Here is a 16,997-nt window from a genome sequence, read left to right as displayed (position 1 = left end):
TGGAGGGGCAGAGGGAGAAAGTCTTAAGCAGACTCCATGCTGAGCACGGAGTCTGACGTGGGGCTCCATCCCACGATGCTGAGATCGCGATCTGAGCAGAAACCAGGAGCAAAAGTCGTACTGACTGGGCCACCCCAGTGCTCCCAACAAGCCTCTATATGGTGCCTACCGCAGGCCAGGAGCCAGGCAGCTGCACACCCCTGTCCCTTTCTTCCTTCTTGCCTACCTTGGGCCAAGCATGGTGTAGACCATGACAGGACAACCTGGAGAGAGACAAATATGACGTCAGCCCCTGCAGGCCTTGCCAGCAGGCAGAGGCACAGAGGCGTGTGCAGCTGGTGAACAGTGAGGGGAAAAGCCTAAAGCAGGCAATCAGAAACCTCTAGAAGGGAGGACCTTGTTGAGTCATAAAAGATGAGGAAGTGATTGTTGTGCAAGGGAATTAATTCGTCACTCTGCCAGCAGCTTGGGAGACAGAGGAAGAGAAATGCTGGACTGGAGGGCGGGGGGGACCAGGGAGGGATGGATGCTGGTGAAGGGAGGACAGGACCCTAGGTGAAGGGAGTGGCAGGGAAGGAAGAGAGGTGAGAACACACACAACGTGTTGGAGACAGAACTCGGTCTTGAGGCCTGGCTTTGAGAGGCCAAAGAAGTAAAAGGGACCAGGGAGACACCTGTGTCAGGAAGCCTCGGGAGTCACCCGGCAGGGGGTGGTGGTGGTGGTGTGAATATTGGTGCTGCCCCTGGCCACAGGACAAGCTGTTGGGGAGGAGGCACAACTGGAGGTGCCTGCGAGTCCCTAGCTGAGTGCATATAGGTCTGAGAGCCAGGCTGGGGGGGTCTGGAGTTTGGACCTGTAACAGATGTGACAGGCATCTGCATCTAAGGGTCACGTTTACAAGGCAGTAGAAGAAAGCCTAATGTTTTAGGCCTTTAGACAACGCTCATTTTAGTACATTGGTATTTTGATGGAGCCACTCTCTTTTCCATCATTTCAATTATTTATTCCACGAAGGAACGTCACCCACAGCAGATCATCACAATGCTGCAACTCTGAATTTTATCACCAAGGGAATTTGAAAATGCAGAGTCCCGGGGGCACCTGGGGGGCTCCGTCAGCTAAGTGTCTGCCTTCAGCTCAGACCATGATCTCGGGGTCCTGGGATTGAGCCCACTTTTTTCCCCTCCCTCTGCCTCTCTTCTCACCTACCCTGGCTCATGTTCTCTCTCTCTCTCTCTCTCTCTCTCTCAAATAAAGAAATAAAATCTTAAAAAAAAAGAAAGAAAGAAAGAAAGAAAGAAAGAAAGAAAGAAAGAAAGAAAGAAAGAAAGAAAAGATGTGGAGTCCTGGATCCCACCCCCAGGGACTGATTGAGTAGGTAGGTGAGGCCGGATGTGGAATGTTCACCAGAGACCCACGCACGGTCTCAGCCCTGGGTGGTGGGTGGGGTCACGTGATGGGGTCTGGGATGCATTGTGAGTACATGTGCCAGGAGTCCCCTCGGCGCCTCCTTCCCTTGCCGCATCATCAGCAACAGGCCTTGTCCCCACAGCGAAGCCACGGGAGAGAATCCGCCTGCGCTGCTGGGCACCTGCTCAACACGTGTTTCCCTGGAGGATGCTCGCGAGCCACGGTGGCCTTCGCACGAGTGAGAAGTAAGCCTGTCGAGGTTAAATCACTGAGCCTTTCAGGTGTGCCTGTGACAGTGGCATAGCCTAGCCAGTCCTGACCACGACAGCCTGCCTTCCGCGGGGCCCAGAAGCCATAGACCCACACTGTGGGTGCTTCTGCTTGCCCTGGGCCTGACCACACTTTGCGATCAGTGACCACATCAACCTTTGGTGATAGCCCGGGTCTTGTGGGTACCTTAGAATGTTCTTTAACCTTCCATAGAGGAGGCTTGGCTAGCAAACCGTGTGCCCTCCATTCAGAAATGTTAAGGCGTATGTCTGAAGGAAGCACGATCCATCAGTATAGTTAACGTGTGCATCACAGTTTGTTGAGCACTTACCACGTCCCAGGCACAATATTAAGGGCTTCATATATATTGCCTCGTCCTCACCCTTATAAGGTAGATATGATTAGATATGATTGTATACAGTTGGCTAGTAGTAGGGTGGGATTTGAACCCAGTTTTGTCTAATTCCAAACTTATGGATTTTTAAAAGTTTATTATTATTATTATTAGTAGTAGTAGTAGTAGTAGTAGTAGTAGTAGTAGCTTCTACATCCAACATGGGGCTTGAACTCACGGCCCTGAAATCGAGAGTCACATGCTCTTCAGACTGAGCCAGCCAGGTGCCACTTACTTTAAACGTGGACTTTTTTTTTTTCTAAACGTGGACTTTGATCTCTATGCTCCTATTTGCAAAATTTTACTTCCCTTATGTTTTAGAGCTTAGGGTCCTACAGTTGAAGATGGCTGTGAGTGTCCCACTAGAGTGACTTGCAAAGGTTGTGGTAATACTAAAGATTGTGTAACAATAAATAGTAAAAATTTTCTTGAACTTGCTTTACACTTTTAGGCCAAGCATTTTTCAGGCTTTGAGGACAGCTATCTAGCATACTTTCAGCTTTCCTAGCAATAAGTGAAGATTTTCGATTTGTAAGGGCTGTGAAGTAAGTTTGCTATAGGGTTAGAATTCCTTCTCCGGGGATCCCAGGTTCTAATGAATTTGCCTAGCAGTAAAACCAACTGATAGCACAAATTACTTGTAATAAAATCCTTTGGAAGTTTCTCTGCACAGACCTTATGTCAAAAACTTTATAAAATAATCTCTACAGAGAAAAGCAAATGTTGTATGATCTTGCTTATATGTGGAATCATTTTAAAAATGGCAAACATAGAAACAGAAGGTGGATAGTACAGGTTGCTAGGGGTTGGGGAGTGGCGAGGGCAAGGGAAATGTGATGTTGGTCAAAGGGTACAAACTTTCCGTTATAAGATGAACAAGTCCTGGAGATGTAACGTACGGCATGATGATTATAATTCATAGCTTACAGTACTGTATTGTATTCTTTTTTAATTTTTTAATTTTTATTTTATTTTATTTTTTGTTTTTTTTTTCTGTATTGTATTCTTGAAAGTTGCTAAGGGAGTAGATCTTAAATGTTCTCATCACACACCTCTAAACAAGGCAGTTATGTAGGGTGATGAACTGTATTGTGGCAAACATTTCACAATATATACGTGTATCAAGTCATTGCACCATAATACCATGCTATGTGTCAGTTATCTTTCAATAAGGCTAGAAAAGAAAAAGTCTCCAGATCAACGGTCTGTAGAGTGCATCTTCTCTTGAATCTCAACAACTCAGTGTTCTTGTCTGCTTGAAAGCAGAACTGTCTCTTCTTGAGGTGCTGGACTTTAATTAGGCCCAGTCTTCTCCCAGTCACATAATTTTGCATTTGCTGGGATGCCTGGGTGGCTCAGAGGTTGAATGTCTGCCTTCAGCTCAGGGTATGATCCCAGGGTCCTGGGATCGAGTCCCACATCGGGCTTCCCACAGGGAGCCTGCTTCTCCCTCTGCCTGTGTCTCTGCCTCTCTCTGTGTGTCTCTCATGAATAAATAAATAAAATCTTTTAAACATTTTTTTTTTTTTTTGCATTTACTCCCTCTCCTGGACAGGCCAACTCACTCACGGACACAGAGAAAACAGGTATGTCCCACTCACGTCAAGGGTTCAGCTAACCAGTGGATGGCAGTGCCATACGGAGAATGTTTAACAACAGTAGCAGAAATACTTCAAACTTCTCAGTAGAAGAAACTGTTGTCCCAACAGACCATAGATACGCTTCTTCTTCGGCTCTGTTAAATAGCAAACCATTCAATAGGGTCAGATGTTGAGCGTTCAAAAGGGCTTTTTCATACCAAATAGAAAACCTTCCTGCAAAATCATCATCTACCGTCTGCAACAGTTGGTAATCTTGTTAGAAACCTTGATTGAAATATTGTCTGGGTTTATTTTTCCCTTTAACTTCCCTTCAGAAATGGGTAGCATGGAGGGAGAGGTTACCCTGGGATACCACAACTGGAGAAGTGATTCACCCTGCGATGGCCAGAAAACGTGGGTTGGTTGATATAATTTAATGCCAAGTCTCAGAGCAGTTGAAAATTAGAATGATTACAGGCAAGCTCATGAAATATCTCCAAGCATGATTTACTCAGGTCCCATTTTCTTCCCCTCCCCCTCCTCTTTCTTCTTCCGATTTAATTAATTAATTAATTATTTAATTTCACACACACACACAGAAACAATGCACAAGCATCAGAGGGAGAGGGAGAGGGAGAAGCTGAGCAGAGAGCCAGACGCGGGACTCAATCCCAAGACCCCAGGATCATGACCTGAGCCGAAGGCAGCAGCTTAACCCATTGAGCCCCCCAGGTGCCCTGCTGAGGTCCCATTTTCAAACAAAGGAACCTGGAAGAAAAATGTCCCTGCAGTCCCAAAGGGCCCCATCCAAGAACCCATGCCTTGCCTGCTGAGCCACAGAGGTAGGAATTTATCCTGGGTGGAGAATTCACCGAACATGCTGCGCTGACTATTTGAAAATGACTTGTTCCAAAAGCCCTTCGGAAACCAGTAATCCTATTAGTGTGGCTTCTGGAACGGTTACCTACCTGCAGCAAAAAGTAATTACAACTGTCAGCCAGCAAATAATTGCTCCAGTGTCTAAATGAATGGGAAATCTTCTCTGGATGGAATTACTGTTCCCAAATGAGTCAGCTCAGCCATCATCTTTGCTTTGGTTGCTGACAAATTGGACCATCGGCCTACACCAGTGAGGAAGGGTGAAAGGGGTGAGGGAGCTTTAATTGGTGGAGATGGGCCTCTCAGGGACTGTGCACAGCTTACCAGCTGAAGGGCTCTTCGGAGCTGCGAGAAGCCTTCCATGAAGGCACAGACACCCTGGGCAAGTTTCAGGTCCCAGGACTTGGCTACCCGCTGCACCCTAAAACCTCTGAAGCCCCAACCTTTTCCCCCCATTCTCTGCCAACGCTCACTAAATATACAAGGGCGTCCAGTACATAGGAATCCCCGTGCCCACAGCTGAGCGACGATGTCAGGAGTTGTCACAGTAGACCTTTCTGCAAAGGAATGAACGGGAAGGGTTTGGCAAGGGCGAGGAGTCAGAAAGTCTGAAAAACATTTTTTTGAGAAAGAAAAAATTCCAGTAAATTGGAACAATGCCCTTCCAATAAGACTCAAAGGCCCCGGGTGCTCAGGAACCCTAAAGGACCCCACGTTCATGTGCCAAAAAGCCAGCCCTACTTCGGTTGGAATCCAGCCCCCTCCCTGGGCTACTAGAAGCTGAAAGAAGGGGAGATAGCAGAGCCCCCCCACCCGCCCTGGGGGAAGATGGGGGTTCTGGACCAGCCGTGCTCTGAGCCAGCTGCAGTCTTGGGCCGGATTTTTCAGGTCCCCGTGTTTGGTCACACGTGCTGCTGTCACTGTCAAGGGCTCTCTGGCTTGGAAATCCTCCTGGAGATTTGGGGCATGGTGAGCCTGCGTGGTCCCAACATGAGCAAGGTGCTGTGCGGCAGCCAGCATTAGGGCCGAGGCTTCTCAGGACCCCTCAGGAGCTTAACTGCAAGGTTTTTAAAAGGCTCCTGTGCGTGGAGGACCAAAGGGCATGGGTCAGCCCTGCAGGAACTTACAGATAAATCGTTGCCAATTCAGGAGAGGGTAGATGATCAGGTAGGGGCCTGGCCCCACGGTGACCGTGTGCCTACAGGCTGGGGCCTATTGCGAGTGACCAAGCCTGCCTGACCTTAATATTATCCATTATCCCCTGCCAAGGAAGAGGAAGCAGGGGGCGTTAGATGGGTGAGCACCACTGTGGGGAAGAAGGACTCCCTCCTGCAGAGCCCGAGCCCAGCTTCCTGCCCGGTCTTCCACCTCAGTCACACCTGGTCTGGCAGCTCACAGCTGCCTGCATAAATCTCAGACCATCGGGTGCTTAGACAGCTGTGCACCTACCTGTCTTGTGTTCTCTCTTCCGCCCCAAGTTTAATATTAATATTGATTCCTAATACTGAACACCTGACTTAACTGCGGATGCATTTCCACGTAGAGAGCAACACTATCCAGTTTAGAATGTGTTGCTAAGAAGATGGGGATTCTTTCCTGAATAATTATGCCTGGGCTTAGTTGCATCAGTAAGTAAGCAAATACCAGAGATAATTATTTACTGATTATTATGAATTCAGTGTATTTTCCCTCCGCACCTTAGATTTACTTTGCTGTCGTCTCTTTGAAAAATGGTCATGAAGGATGCCTATTTAACATGTACTGTTAAGGATGTCGTTTGACTTTTCAGTGCATTGCTTAAAACCACATCTCAGCTGTAACGTTTTCATAAATAATTTTTGACGCAAAGACCAAGGAAAGAATTCACCTATTTCTGACAGAGCACTTTGTTTGAAACATTTTGCCGGCAAATTCTGACCTCATAACTGCCCATGCCCTTAGATATGTTTTTTTTTTTTTTTTTTTTCTGGAGGAGCATCTGGGTAGTTTATATATGTTCTGTTTTGAACGTCAGGTCACATTCCACATTCACTCTGTAAGCTTCCGAGGGTTGCTCTTTGCTGGGGCCTGGGCCTAAGCACCCCCATGCTATGGAAATCAAAGATGAGGGACGCTTGGGTGGCTCAGGGGTCAAGCATCTGCCTTGAGCTCAGGTGTGATCCTGGGGTCCTGGGATTGAGTCCACGCATCTGAGTCCCAGGGGGAGCCTGCTTTTCCCTCTGCCTGTGTCTCTGCCTCTCTCTGTGTGTCTCTCATGAATAAATAAAATCTTAAAAAAAATAAAAATAAAATCAAACTCTTCTTGTGAGCAGGTCTTAGCCTGAGAGGCTCTTTTGCTGGACCTGGGAGGGGTGTGGGGAGGGGGCGGGGAGGTGCTCTAGGTTGGGGAGCCTCCGAAGGAGTTGGGAATAAAAGCGGTGTGGTGACGCCACCGTCGGGCTCCTGCGGGCACTGCAGGCAGGGGGAGCAGAAACCACCCGTGAAACCTTGTGTTGCGTGGGTGAAAGCAGCAGTGGGAGGGCCTCAGTGTGCAGAATGGACTGGAAGGACCCTAGAGTGCGCCGGCAACGTGCTTAAATGTTGCAAGTACAGTGTGACGATAGTACTGATTACAATGACGGACCATTTCCAACCTTTTGGAGGAGGAGAGGGTCACGGACCCTTTAAGAATAGAAGGAGGGGCACCTAGGGGGCTCAGTGGGTGAGCATCTGCCTTCGGCTCAGGGCATGACCCTGGGGTCCTGGGATTGCGGCTCACATCAGGTTCCCCACTGGGAGCCTGCTTCTCCCTCTGCCTGTGTCTCTGCCTCTCTCTGTGTGTCTCTCATGAATAAATACATAAAATCTTAAAAAAAAAAAATAAGAATGGAACGAAAGCTTTGGATCTTCTCCCCAGAAAATAAGCACACATGTACCAAGTATTATGTGTAATTTTTTTGGGGGGGGCTCTTGTGTCCCAGTGGGTGATGAAATGGGTGGATTTGGTATTCCCCAAAGGGAACAGGAATAGCACAGTGCAGCTGGTGGAAGTCAGCTGGGAAAGGAGGTAGTTCAGGAAAGGGACTAGGACGGGCAGAAATGTGGAGATGCTCTCTGAGCAGCACATTTGTGTCTAGGGTTGTGTGAGGAGAGGCCCAGCAGCAGGGCTGGAGGGGAAGAACTGAGTCATTTGATCTGATCCCACGAGTTTTCCTTTTGAGGGATGCCTGGCTGACTCAGTCGAAGGAGCATGTGACTCTTGATCTTGGGGTTGTAAGTTTGAGCCCCACGTTGGGCATGGAGATCACTCTTTTAAAATCTTAAAAAAAAAAAAAAGAAAAGAAAAGAAAAGAGAGAGAGAGAGAGAGTTTTCCCTTTTAGAATAAGTGAGCTCCTGGAGTTAACAAAAAAGCAAAAGGCAATCAAGTACTTCCCCAATATAAATAATGGAGGCAATAAATATGTCAGTAGTATTCCTAGAGGGGTTTGAGATTGCTGCCCTAAAAAAACCCCATAAAATAAAGAAACCAACGCGAGGTAAATTCCCAAGTGCACCTTTTCATTAATATTCATTATAAAGCTTAAAAATGAAGCGTAAGTGGTAAGAATCAAGATCAGGAGAGAAGCTGACCGTTTAAGATTACAGTTATTAAAATAAGCTTTCAGAGGAACAGATACATCCAGATGTCTACACTTTTCAAAATCGTTTTCACGGTGTCAGTGTGCCGCAGCGAGAGCGGTGTAAGTGAGGACACCGTGTCTCTCCTGTTCCAGGTTCTCTGCTGGCATCACCAGAGCTGGCGGCTGACAAAGCAGCACCTTAGGCTCTGTAAGCTGCACTCCAGTGGGAGCTCTCTGGGGTCTGATCTCCTGGGAGCAGATGTGAGGAAGTAGACCATTCTCCCCAAAGACATAAGGGAGACAATATGGTTAGTTTCCAGAATATCCAGGGCCAGGGCCCATGTTCCACAGGAAATCATCACCCTGACACTTGGGTTTGGGGAATTCACCTGTTCTCCGGACTGGGGCCAAAGCAATACACCTACCTGTTCTGGGGACTACAGAGGGGCATAGCCCTGAATCTTCCCCTCGGTCACCCTTCCCAAAGGGTCTGGTGGCCATGCCATGGGATAGGCCATGCAGAGCTCCCGTGGGTCCAGGCTGGGACTGGCCACCCTGTGCCCATGAAGCACCATGGAAGTGAGGACTGGTCGTGACTTTCTCGGAACTACACCCTCTACTCACTATAACTATGCTAGGTCTCTGCACCTGGGGTGTTCAGATAACCTCAAAGCTGATGCTGTAGAATGAGTGGTCTGGGTATTTCTGGAGACAGTAACTGATCTATCAAGGTAATTGTGGTGGTTTTGGAAGCCCCAAATAACTTACTTCCCGGGAGCTACCTAGCTTGGGATGCACGCGGACGGTAAGGCATAACAAGCCTGAAAGTGCTCTCCTCCCTAGAACCCGCAGCAACTGGAATCTGCAGCATATTTATTTTTGCAGCACTCATCTATTGTCAGAAAACATCAAAGGACAGGAGAGGTAACTTGCGTCAAGGATCCCAGGGTCTGGTCTTGTTAGCTGATGAACTGTATTACTGGGTGAACCATGACCTCGTGTGGCCATCACTGATGTTGGTATTGAGGATACCAAGATACACACCGTTCCTCATCGTTGAGGAAGGGTTGGACAATAAATCCACAAGGTCTTTAGAAGTGTCTTTCACAATAAGAGTTGAAGCAAAAGATTTTTTTCCCTTGGTCCCCAGAAAACAAATTCTCCAGAACTGCCTTGGTCTGCTCAGCTGGAGAACCAGGGCTGGCTTGGTGGGGGCCTGGCCTGGGTGAGGAGCTCCTACAGGGGCTTAACAAAGGCATGGGTTTATTTTTTTAAATTTTTATTTATTTATTCATGAGAGACACACACAGAGAGAGAGAGAGAGAGAGAGAGAGAGAAAGGCAGAGACACAGGCAGAGGGAGAAGCAGGCTCCATGCAGGGAGCCCAACATGGGACTCGATCCCGGGTCTCCAGGATCACACCCCGGGCTGCAGGCGGCGCTAAACCCCTAAGCCACCCAGGCTGCCCAAAGGGGTGGGTTTAAATCAAGGAAGAAGCATGAAGACAGGGTTGAGAGCCAGAGAAGCCAACCTGAGCACATCAGGTCAGAGGGTCAGGAAGGCTGAAAGCAGGGGACACAAGTGAGAGGTTGGGCAGGTGCTTTGTGTGACAGTTGAGTGAATTGGGACCAGCCCTATGACCAAGGAGGCAATGGTGTTGGCCAGGGGGTGGAGACCTGTTTTAACTGGTGTGACCATTGGGGTGAAGGTAGGCTGGCCAACGAAGATAGGCCAGAACAGACTAACCAGGAAAATTCTAGAAAGCTGAAGTTCTGTTGTCTTCTCCATACAGAAATAAAATTCCTAACACAAGAGTTTGAGGTCTCCTTGTGCTACGAGTATTTTGTGTAACTTTGCAAAAGGCTAATAAGTGCTGATGAGTTTTGGCTGCCCCCTCATCCCCAGCACAGGCTTTCTTCTTGTGGTTATTGCGTGGTCTGCTCTCCTGAGTAGCCGAGGTGGGGTGGGGGGGCTCCGTGGCCCCCTGGGGTATTGGATGCCCTGTGTCTTGTCCTCAGGCTGATTTTTTTTTTCTGTGAAGATAGCAAGCGTTTCCTTCTTGCCTCCATCCTTACCTCTGAGTGGTCAATCCCTGTGCGGGACAAAAAGCTTCCCTCTCCACTGGCACATCTGAAATACGTGTAGATTTAAGGTCACAGGGCAGAGTGGGTTGAGTGAACGGGAAGAGGCCTGGGCGCCCACGGTGGTTGTGTGGTTACCAAACAGCCCCCTAGCAGGTGCCAGCTCTGGACTCCCAAGGAGCACACTAGCTGCTTCTGTCACCTTGCCCCCTTCCCCCCTGCTCACCCTCGCTCCCTGAGGCTCTTCTAGCTCTTGTGTGATTGTGGGAGCACTCCAGCCAGGCCCCCTCTAACCTTTCTTTACCTTGGCCTCACCTCCCCGTGAGTTTTCCAGCAGGGACCATGTTCTACACGGAGTGCCCCCTCACCCCCAAATGACACAGGGTTTCTAGAAGATGAAGAAAAACCCTTAGGGAATGTGCCAGGCATCTTGTCAGACCTTACCAAAGGACACATTGAAAGAAATCAGACACACGGACACGTTTAAGCCTTGGTGCAAAGCCTAACAATCACTTCTGGCCCTTCTCGAAGTCCGTAGGATGATATAACAGGGTGAGATTTCAAATCTCAGCTGCCTCTTGGTCATACACTGGATCCTAGAGATTCTTGTTTTGAGCTCTGCGGACAAAGACGGTTCACCATGACTTGTGCAGTTACTCAAAGGCAGGAGGCTAGATTTTTTTGAGCATTCTGATTCTGAAAGATTTGCTTCTGGAAGGTTATTTGCAGGCCTACCAGGCCCAGCACCCAGCGTCTCTGGCTGGCATATTAGAGATGCTAATTTAGCCTTCTCTCTTTATTACACGATCCTATTTGGAAGAAAAACTCCCCAGTACCATTCATGTGATTGCTTAGAGTCTCATGCCATGTTATATAAAGTTTTACAGTAATTGAAAAACTAATGAATAGCACCCCAGGCAGTAAATAAATCACAAAGTTCATTAATTCAAAGCACCGAACATCAATTTGTAGAACACCACAGCACAGTGTAAGAAAACATTACCTACAGTGTAAGAATGAAAAAGTGGGAATTAATTTTATTTTAATTTTTAATGCACCTTTGACTGCTTGAAAAAGATATTAAACATTAACATAATTTAATATATACACTAGCATTTATTAAACCAGTGATTCATGAACAAATTAAGCACCGTGTGTTTTTTAAGTATTAAAGATTCAATAGTGATAATTAACTTGAATGTCAAAGAGGAAACCATTCTCAGCCTGTTCTGCAGAATTCTCCGTAAATCATGCAACCCATATGCTGAAGGTTGCGGAAAATTGCAATCAGCTGCTTGATCATCTGAAAGGAGGTTGAAATATGTTAAGCTTTTGTTTGTTCTGATCAATCAGCTAAACATGTGGGAACGGTGAGAAATCAGGCGATGAATGGGCACCCTTGATGCCCCCATTCAGTGTCACGGGAAAAGATCGTTTTCTCGGGTTGAGGAAAATCAAGCTGCATCTCGAAGGTTCTGTCTATGATACAAGCATCACTGATGATGCAGAATCAGGAACTACACGGGGCGTGTCGCTCAGTCTGCACGACCTTCGCCAACATGTGACCTCTGACTGCTGAGGTCTTTGAATTTGAGAGACCTGACTTGGATTTTGATTCTTTAAAGAATCAAAACACACAAACACAAAAAACACAAACACACAAAAAACACAAACACACAAAAAACACAAACCTGAACTCCAAATAAGTAGCAAGTTGGGGTGATTTTTTTCACTCAAAGGAATGAGTAGTCACTCCAGTAGTCACTTGATAAAGCAATCAAGAGCTAAAGCAACATACTGTACAGTGTGTTGTTGGTTTTTTCCTAATTGTAAAAGTGGGTTTATCTGAGGAACTCCACATGGTTGGTATTAAAATTGTGCATATAGTAAGCCCGGGTGTCAGCGGTTTAGCATCACCTTCCGCCCAGGGCCTGGTCCTGGAGGCCTGGGATCGAGTCCCACATCCGGCTCCCTGCGTGGAGCCTGCTTCTCCCTCTGCCTGTGTCTCTGCCTCTCTCTCTCTCATGAATAAATAAATAAAATCTTTAAAAAAAAAGTGTGCATAGGACTCCAAGTTGCTAGAAAAAGAATTTATTGTCTTTGAAATTTGTCAGTGTATTTATCTACTCGAAGGGGCTTTTGGCTTAAATTATCTATTGTATCTGGCTACATGGATCAAATTAACAGGTTTGCCAAGTATCCACTAAGTACATCCATAAATTCTATTGGGTAATTGCTATTTACTTAGGTTCATAATTTCCCTGCAAATGAATAACTTCCACTCAAGACTGCAATCGCCTCACATCAGTGGCCTCTTTGCTGGCAAATCCCGTAGAGCAGCTTCGGCTCATAGGCTGCAATCATTTATGCAAGAAATTAATAATCAGATACTGGAACTCACTTAAATGATCCTCAAAGAAATTTGGGGCTGAACTGTCCTTTAGGAAATAACTTTTTTCACACTTCTCAGGATGAGCACTGACTAAGGTATAGAATTGTTGAATCACTATGTTGTGTACCTGAAACTAACATAACCCTGTACGTCAACTATGCTACAATGATAAATTAAAAAAATAAAAAACCTTTTTCTTCTTTCTATGAAGGTAAATATATTCATTAGATATTATTCATAAAAATATAAAGTCGAATGTGTGTATTCCCTCCAACTCTGCTACTCGGATGTTACCTTATTTACTTCAGGGTGCATAAACTTTGTTTTTCAAATATGTATATGTATTTTGTCATACTAAACCTATTGTTTTAAACACCCTTCAAGAAATATGTCATGTACAGGACACACGGGTGGCTCAGTCGGCATCCAACTCTTGGTTTTGGCTCAGGTCATGATCTCAGGGTTGTGAGATTGAGCCCCCAAGATGGGCTCTGGACTCAGCAGGGATTCTTCCTCTCCCTCTGCTCCTCCCCCTGCTCACATGCACATGCTTAAGCTAGCACTCTCTCTCTCTCAAACAAATACATAAATAATAAATCAATCAATCAATCAATCAATCAATCAGGATGCCTGGGTGGCTCCGAGGTTGAGCAGCTGCCTTCAGTTCAAGGTGTGATCTCGGGGTCCTGGGATCGAGTCCCACATCGGGCTCCCCGCAGGGAGCCTGCTTCTCCCTCTGCCCCTTTTGTGTCTCTCGTGAATAAATAAATAAAATCTTTAAAAATAAATAAATCTTAAAAAAAAGAAACATGTAGCATGACAACTTTTCACATTAACACATATAAATCAATTTTATCACTTTTAAGGCTGCATAATATTTTACTCTATGGACTTTCAGGTTGTTTCCAATTTTTCATTATTTGTTACGGACAAAATTGTGTTTCCCCAAAATTTACACATTGAAGCTCAACTCCTCAGCGTGACTATTTGGAGATGGGGCCTTTAAAGAGGTAATGAAGAGGTAAATGGGGGTAATAAAAGCGGGGCCTTAATTCAAAATGACTGGTATCCTTATACAGGAGGAAGAAACACCAGAGCAAAGGTCATGTGAGGACACAGGAGAGGATGGCCACCTGTAAATCCGGGGGTGCGGGGGAGGCCTCAGGGGAAACCAACCTCCCAGCACTTTGATCTTGGACTTCTAACCACCAGAACTGTGAGAAAATAAACTTCTGTTGTTTCGGCCACCCCTCTGTGGCATCCTGGTAGGGCAGCCCTAGCGACCAACAAACTATTACAAACGCAACAGATGCACACTTAAGATAAATACCTAGAAAAGGACATGCTAGTTCAAAAGTATTCCCTTTACCTTCCCTCCTCCCCTCAACCTACCTGTATTTTTTTTCTCCTTTGACTTTTTTTTTTTTTTTTTTTTTTCCTTTGACTTTTTTTTTTACACATATTAGCCAATCCCCACCCAGCAGATTTCTACCTAAGTATCTTCCCACCATCGCTATATAATGTCTGCTTTCTGCACACACGGGTATCTTTCATCTTTTAAATCGTCACTATCATTTATTGGGGTGAAATTTGCATTTCTTTGACTATTTATGAGAACAATATCTGTCCACATAATTATTTGCCTATCTTTTTTTGTGAAAAGCATTTTCATTTCATTTCCCCATTTTATGGGTGAGAATCACATTTACCTTATTTATATATAACAACTTTTTAATCTGTCTTAAGGATGTTAGTGCAGTTTGTTTTTTAAGATTTTATTTTTTTAAGTAATCTCTCTGTCCAGTGTGGGGCTCAAATTTACAACACTGAGATCAAGAGTCCCTGCTCTGCTGACTGAGTAAACCAGATGCCCCTGGATGATCTAGTTTTTTTTTTTTTTAATTCTTGCTTCATGTTTTCTATTTCTTTTCTTTTTTTTTTTTAAGATTTTATTTATTTATTCACGATAGACATAGAGAGGCAGAGACACAGGCAGAGGGAGAAGCAGGTTCCATGCAGGGAGCCTGACATGGGACTTGATCCCAGGCCTTCAGGATCGCGCCCTGGCCAAAGGCAGGCGCGCTAAACCGCTGAGCCACCCAGGGATCCCCTATTTCTTTTCTTTTTAAGATTTTATTTACTTATTCATGAGAGAAACAGAGAGAGAGAGAGAGGCGGAGACACTGGCAGAGGCTCGAGAAGCAGGCTCCATGCAGGGAGCCCGATGTGGGACTCGATCCCAGGTCTCCAGGATCACACCCTGGGCTGAAGGTGGCACTAAACTGCTGAGCTATCCGGGCTGCCCTATATTTGTTTTCCAGAGTTGTCTGAGTTCATAAGTTTTAAATTTAGTCTGGTAATATCCATCAACACTTTTTTTAAAAATTTTTATTTATTTATGATAGGCACACAGTGAGAGAGAGAGAGAGGCAGAGACATAGGCAGAGGGAGAAGCAGGCTCCATGCACCGGGAGCCTGACGTGGGATTCGATTCCGGATCTCCAGGATCACGCCCTGGGCCAAAGGCAGGCGCTAAACCGCTGCGCAACCCAGGGATCCCGATCAACACTTCTTTTTAGAAATTCTAGCTTTGGTGTCTTGTTAAGAAGGATATTATTTGCCCAAAGATTTTTTTTTAAAGATTTTATTTATTTGAGCAAGAGAGGGAGAGAGAGAGAGAGAGAGAGAGAGAGAGAGAGAGAGAGAGAACACAAGCCAGGGGGAGATGCAGAGGGAGAGGGAGAAGCAAACTCCCTGCTGAGCAGGAAGCCCAAGGCTGGACTCAATCCCAGGACCCCAAGATCATGACCTGAGCCAAAGGCAGATGCTTAACCAACTGAGCCACCCAGGTGCGCCTTGTCCAAAGATTTCAGAAATACTTATATTTTCTCCTTGATGTTGCGTGTTTTTTAGCTATTTAATTTTTTTAACTATTTAATTTTTGATCCAACTGGAATTCATTTGCTACTAGGAAGAGCTAGGAATTGATTTCCTCCTTAAAATTTATTTCAAGATCATTTATTGAATGACCCATACTCCATTCACTGATTTGAAATACCATGCTTATGAGAGACCAGATTCTGTGTCTGTAATCTCTATTGTGTCTTATTATGTCCACTGAGTTCTAAACCAGCACCATGCCATTCAAAATACTATGGATTACTATATCAATGTGTTTCAAATCCTGTAGGGCCAATTTACTCGACTATTTTAATTTAAATGGTGTTCTCAACTCCTGTTACAAGGTTATAAACCATAGTTTGATCGTGATGAAGAAGGGTGTTGCTACTACCAACCGAGTCTTTAATTTCATCTCTGCTGCATCTATACTGAAAACAATCTCTCTTTCATTGTCCCATCACATTATCTTCTGAATAGTATCCGCTGATGTGTGTTTCCCTTTCTGGATCATGAGATCCTTGCAGGCTTAGGTGAGGTTCACGTCACTTGGAGATGGTATTTTATCACTAGTGTAGAGCACAGCACTTAGTATGCAGTTGAAAGGTGTCAATGCAGGGGCGCCTGGGTGGCTCAGTCAGTTAGGCATCTGCCTTCAGCTCAGGCCCTGATCCCAGGGCCCTGGGATCTAGCCCTACCTGTTCCCACATCAAGCTCTCTGCTCAGCAAGGAGACTGCCTCTCCCTCTGCCACTCCCCCTGCTTTTGCTCTTTCACTGTCTCATGTTCTCTCTCCCTCTCAAATAAAGATCTTAAAAAAGAAGAAAAGAAACTGGAAAAATGAACATAACAAACCAACCAACCTCTGTCCTTGTACGTAATTCAGGAGAGGTTACTTTTGGGGAGAGGGTGGATGGGAAGTGGGTTTGGGTTTAGGGAGAGATGCTTGGGGACCTCAATTTTATGCACAGTATTTTATTTCTTTTATTTGAATAAGGATTTTTCAGCCTCGGCACTATTGATGTTTAGGGTCAAATAATTCTTTGTTGTGGGGGCTGTCCTGTGCACTGTAGGATGTTTAACAGCATCCTTGACTTTTATCCACTAGATGCCAGGAGCACTCCCCAGTTGTGACAACCAAATATACCTCCAGATGCTGCCAGATGTCCCCTGGGGAGAAAAGTTGCCCTTCCTTTCCATCTCGAGAGCCATTGATTTATAATAAAGAACAAATAAGTGTAAATAGAACAACTTAAGGAAGAAAATGTTACCAAGTGCTAAATCCAAGGTAGGTTAGCCCATGATTATTTGTTGTATTTTTCTGTATCTTTTAACTCTTCTAGTAAACTCAAAAGGAAAATGTATCTTTTTATTCTTCTTCTTATTTTTTTAAAGATCCAAATCTTTTAGCTTGGTGATACTTGAAAGTGATATTTCCAAAAAAACTGCTGTCTCTATCCCACAGGCTGGACACATCCTTGCTAAACCAAGCC

General features: G+C 45.5%; 1 long non-coding RNA gene across 1 annotated transcript; it reads left to right on the top strand.

Annotated features, from left to right (window-relative positions):
* The first annotated feature begins 1,300 nt into the window (after positions 1-1,300).
* Positions 1,301-3,865, top strand: LOC140639513 (uncharacterized). Its single transcript, XR_012036204.1, has 3 exons — positions 1,301-1,379; positions 1,554-1,656; positions 3,631-3,865. It is a non-coding gene; the product is annotated as an uncharacterized lncRNA (long non-coding RNA).
* The last annotated feature ends 13,132 nt before the right edge of the window (positions 3,866-16,997 follow it).

This window comes from Canis lupus, chromosome 9, assembly GCF_048164855.1.
Source record: "Canis lupus baileyi chromosome 9, mCanLup2.hap1, whole genome shotgun sequence".
Classification (NCBI taxonomy): domain Eukaryota; kingdom Metazoa; phylum Chordata; class Mammalia; order Carnivora; family Canidae; genus Canis; species Canis lupus.
The sequence above is the reverse complement of the archived record's forward strand: the minus strand, read 5'-3'. Positions and strand labels throughout refer to the sequence as shown.